The sequence below is a fragment of the Alnus glutinosa genome, chromosome 10 (genome assembly GCF_958979055.1).
Source record: "Alnus glutinosa chromosome 10, dhAlnGlut1.1, whole genome shotgun sequence".
NCBI classification, from domain to species: Eukaryota; Viridiplantae; Streptophyta; class Magnoliopsida; order Fagales; family Betulaceae; genus Alnus; species Alnus glutinosa.
The window spans coordinates 27,839,514-27,845,513 of record NC_084895.1 but is presented as its reverse complement, the minus strand read 5'-3'; positions in this window follow the sequence as shown (position 1 = coordinate 27,845,513).

Below are 6,000 nucleotides of genomic sequence, written 5' to 3'. Positions count from 1 at the left end.
CTTATTTCATTCTATTTTCTAATGTCTTTTATATTTTATTTTTCTTTTCTATTATTATTTTCTTTTATTTTCTAATCCTTTTTCTTTTCTCTTTTCTAATTCTTTCTCTTTTCTTTGGATCTAAAAATATTTTCTTGCATTTTAAAGACAATAAATTAACTTTAATTAATTATTTACTCAAATTTCATGTTTTAATTACTACAAAATGTCTTGGACATTACAAAGAGGGAGAAAGAGAGAGAGAGAGAGAGAGAGAGAGAGAGAGAGAGAGAGTGTGAGTGTACAAAATGCGCAAAAGGCGCTCTAAAGCATACATGAAGTATACAAAGAGGAAACCAAAACAGGAGAGGGGGAGGGGGGAAAAACACCCGAAAAAACCCAAAAATAGGAGTAAACCCATAGACCCCCTAAAAAACCAGCCCAAAAACCCAGAGACAAACATCACATCAGAAGCCCTCTTGCCTTGCCCCGCTTATAACCAAAACCCCTGGCATCATAGTTAATTGTGCAATCTAGGTTCTTCACTTCACGACTCCTTTTAAACTTAGGAATGGAGACAAGATCCTCTAGACGATGCTCTGCATCAAATAGAGCCATGAAGTCTAAAAACTCCTTCTCATTCCCCTCGTGTGAGACCCCCAAAGCTTGAAAACATAAGCTAAGATCAATAGCTACCATGGGAGGACCACCAAGCTCTTCAAGACCACCTCCCTGCGAAGATTCACCCACCTCTGAGAAAGACAGCAAAGGTGGGCACCCAAGCGAAGACACTATCCCGTCCTTTGCTGGATCTAACAAGGGCTTGGAAGCAACCTCAAAAGACGACACGAAAGAAGCCTTGGGAACATCGAAAGTCTCAAGAGCCTCCTCAAGCCGGTGCTTATCCAATTTGCCAACCTTATTATTCTGGGAGAATTTAAGCACAAACTTGGATTCCGACGAGTAAATAGGCGCTCCAAACTCTAACATCACAGGGAGAGAATAACGCAACCTTTCACCGAGAGCTGCCACTTCAGATAAGCAATTGCTGAGGGCTGGACCAAACCCACACACAAGAGAAGCCGCCTTAGCCGAGAAAGCCTCACACACTTAAGGAGCCGTCGTCGAAAGAAGAGAGAAACCAGAGAACGACGAAAGACAGAGGTTAAAAGGATTCAAAACCATAGGCTTATGCAAGTAGAGAAACTGAGACTCAGACGACGCCAGAAACACCGGAGGAATGTGCACAGACATTGCTGGAGCAAAAGAGACCCACCCAAAAAACTCCAGAGATGAAACCGGAACAGAGAGCGACTGGAAGAGTTATTCATTTACTAAGTAAACGATATATATTTAACTCATACATATGCATGTGTATATATATACATATACATACAACGCCTAATCCGATGATACACAAAAATACTTAGTATACATGGATAGGTGAATTGGGTACTTAGTTACCTTGTTATCATTATTGAAAATTAAAATGACTTCTAATTTAAACAAGTGTGTGCGAAAAGTGTGCAACAAAATATCAAAATGCGGAATTAAAGAAGACAGATATTTTGTTGACGAAGTGGAAACTCAGTTAAGAGAAAAACCACTCCGGGGCAGCCAAACCCAGGATATCCACTATTCAGAAGACAAGACTAGTTACAAAGCAGTAGCACTCACATAACCTTATGCAGTGGTCGTACCTTGAACTCTGATGTGTAACCCAATACGAACGCCTCCCAACCGGGTCTCCTACTTGAAGGGGTCTTCAATGGAATCATTTACCTTAGAGTCAACCCCTAATATAAACTTCAATTCAGCGCAGCAACAGCACACAACAACAATGGCTTAAGAGAGACAAACTCAACACAATGACTCTAAAGTATAACTCTCTAAGCACTACGGAATTCAATACCGAATTCTTACAATTCTCAAGCCTAGGGACATCTATTTATAGGCAGCAGGTACAAATGAGCGTCTGGCTTGAAATACCTAGGCACCATTCGGACAGTAGACATAAGGCGTCTGAACGGACAACTGTGCGATTTGAACTGCGTTCGGACGGTGTTGCCCTTTCGTCCGAACGATCGCCCCTTAGCTACACACAATTTCCATATCAAGGCTTCGCATGTTCTAACCATAGGAATGGTCGTCCGGACGGTTGATCTGATGCTCGCAATTTCCATATAAGTAGCACGCGTGTCAGGACCATGAAGACTGGCGTCCGAACGTCTTGATTTTGAATGCATGACTTGCCTTATGGATGAGCGCATCCCGACGAGAATCCACATTGTCCGGATGATTGCAGTGATCTTCCCATATCTGTGTTTTGGAAAGAAATCCCATGGCTGATCGAACACTGAGTGGCGTCCGGACATGCTGTTAAAACGTCCAAACAGATGCAAGCTAGAACAGTTCGAAGCTTCTCGACACAGAGGAAGGTCCGGACGGAAAGTTCTCGTCGTCCGGACAGATGACGCTTGGACAGTTGAACGTCCGGACGGTATATCACGTCGTCCGGACGGTTACAAGGGAACCGAAATGAACTGCCTTGATATCTTCACAGAGTCTTCTTGAAGAACATAACTAAAGAGTAGACTCTGGATAAAACATCTTCTCTGTATAAAAGCATCATTACATAGAAGTGATTTTGTCCAACAGAATGAAGTCAATATCACACTAACAATTATTAACTATTAAGCTTTATATATATCGAACTCTTATTAAGTTAAACCTAGCCTCATAACATACTTAGGTATTTCATCTTACATAAATAGACGCATTAATCATCTAATTACATTTAGTAAATAAATCTGGAGCCTATTCACGTGCTCCTATAAGTCTACTAACTTATACTTATTTCCTTAACTTGTTTCCAATTAGGTAAATGTTCCGGCCTGAAAATTGAAATTGACTTCTAAAATAAATAGCAAGTGTGTGCACAAAGTGTCAACAAAAATAATAATGCGGAAATTAAACGACTTAAAGATTTTTGTTGACGAAATGGAAACTCTATTAAGACACTCCGGGGCAGCCAAACCCAGGATATCCACTATTCAAAAGACAAAGCTAGATACAAGATAGTAACACTCACATATACCCGATGCAATGGTCGTATCTTGCTCTCTAACGTGTAACCCAATACGAACGCTTCCCAACCAGGTCTCCTACCGGAAGGGGTCTTCAATGGAATCCTTTACCTTAGGGCCGACCCCTAAGATAGACTTTAGATGTAGCACAACAACAGCACACTTGCAATGGCTTTCAGAGGAAAAATAACGTCTCTGAGCACTTGTGGAATTCAATACCGAATTCTTGCAGTTCTCAATGCCTAGGAGACCTCTATTTATAGGCTGAGATGCAGAATGGGCGACTGCTGAAATATGTACGGACGCAGTTCGGACGGTGAACCTGGGCCGTCCGGACGGACAACAGTGCGACGGGATTTTTCAAGAATTTTGCTAAAAATCTTTCATGTTTAAGAGTCGCGTCCGGACGGTGAGACACTGTCGTCCGGACGGTCGTACGTCCACTGCAAGTAATTTCCATATAAGGCTTCGCGCATCCGGACCATGGGGGATGAGCGTCCAGACGGCTGAACTTCAACACGCAATTTCCATATCGTTCGGACCATGAGGGGCAGGCGTTCGGATGGTTGAAGTCGAATCGGCAATTTCCATATTAGTTGCACGCGCGTCCGGACCAAGGCTGGCTGACGTTCGGACGGTGATATTTGAATTTCGATTCTTGCCTTATAGATGAGAGCGTCCAAACGGGAAACCACATCGTCCGGACGGATATATCAATCTTCCCTTTTTCTGAACTTGGAAAGAATCTGAAGCTGATCGATCACTGAGAGGCGTCCGGACGGGCTGCTGAGACGTCCGGATGGATACAAGCTGGAACAGTAGCTTCTCGATACAGTAGAGGTCCGGACGGAAAATGCACGTCTTTCGGACGGATGATGCTTGGTCTGATTGGCATCCGGACGGTAAGGCAGGTCGTCCTGACGGATGGAATAGTAGACAGATGGGCGTCCGGATGGGATGGCTCGATCGTCCGGATGGCTGACAGGGAACCGAAGATTTTCTGACTTGTAGACAGAATCTTCTGAAATTCTTCTGAATAGCGGAATCCATTGTAAGACAACATCTTTACAAACAAGCGATTTTGTCAAAACACAGAATGAGGCCAATAATACTAACACGGCCATTAACTCATAAAGCCTAACGTTTTACACTTACCCATTCATCATATTGTCCTAATACCTTTATACATTAATTCTTCCTCGTGCCTTTTCTAAAATTCAAACCAACCAAAGCTCATAAACATAACCAAATACATCTACTAACACTCAAAACCACATAACCATACCTACTTAACATTTCATTCCCTATTTCCATCACCTTTGCTAATTACACCAAAAGATCAAATAGTAACTTCAACATTCAACAATTCAACACTATCATAATCACTCCAAATCAGCCCAAGAATCATATCAATTGAGATAGCCTCAAAACAGAATTCCAATCTTTCTCCATATTAGGCCGATCAAAACAACACCACAAATACACCATTTCAATACACATGGCCACAACAAGGAATCCCAAAATTAGCTACCATTCACAACCAAATTCCATCAACAAACCTCAATAAAACATCTTAAAAAATTACAACATAAACCATCTCTAATAAACCTCCAAGTCTAACTATCCTTAAGCATCAACCACCATATATCAAACCTAGGAGGACAACAATCCAATCTGTCCAACCACCATGAAAACACCCAAAATTCCAACAACACCACAGACAAGCTCCAATCTACAATTCCAAGACAAGAAACCATCTAACAATCGGTTGCTTCCCAAACACAAAGGAAGACCCGAATCAAACTTCTAACATAACCACAACAAAATACAAATCCAGAATCTCTAACAACTAAAATACACCCATCAAACAACAATTAAAAGAAGCCACAATCATCCCTAATTTCAGAGCTCATGGAAACCTACCAAGAATCAACCCAATCAGTCAGAATGACAAAATACCCAAAATTTACACGTTAAAACTCAAATTGCAGGAAATCTAAAACCCTTTCGGTTCCTACTTCCAAAAATCTCAACACAAATTCAAATCCAAAAGCTAAGGAAAGAGGATCTTACGTTTTTCTTGTTCTTTTTCTCTCTTGGCTGAAACATCACAGGTCCTCAAAACTCTGCATGAATCTCTCCCGGTAGCTCTCTCACAATCTCCGAAAATCTCACTCTCACGGTTTGCTGTGGGTAGAGAAAGAAATGAGAAAGGAAGAAATGGGAGAGAGGTGCAGCGTGTGGGAAAGGAGAAGAGGGAAAAAAGAAAGGGAAAGGGGAGAGGAAAGATCGGGCGTGCAACGTGAGAGAGGAAGAAGGAGAGAAGAGAGGAAGAAAATGGTAAAAATGGGAAAGAAATATGGCAGGCGAAAGGAGATGCAAATAGTGGATTTTAGGGATATAGGTGGCATTTTCCTGTTTCATGATTTGAAGGAACAAAGTGAGAAAAGCCAACAAAAGAAAGGGTAAAAATGGGAAAGAAATATGGAAAAGCCTGCCGAGTGGGCCCTATCGGGTGGGGGAAAATTGGGGGTGGGAAAAAAATGGTTTTCAAACAGGGCCAAGAAAAAGAAAAGAAAAGGGGGAGAGGGAGCTGCTGTCCACCGAAAGGGAGGAGAGAAAAAAGGAAAAGAAAAGAAAGAGGAAAGAGAAAGAAAGAGGAGTGGGGCATGTGTCACCATGTGGGTGGTTAGGAGAAGATGGGGGGTAATCTTCTCCTACCCAAACCGGTGGTGACACGTGGCAGGGTGAGATTTTATTTTTATTTAAATGCTTAGATTTTCAGAAATTACACTAAGACTCCACTATATTAAAATTATATCTTTTAACAATTAATTTATAACCCCATATTTAATTTAGTTGCTTCCAGCTCCAAGAAAAAGATTGAGGAATTGGGATTTGCCAAAAACTCCTACCCCTCAACCAATTCACCTGC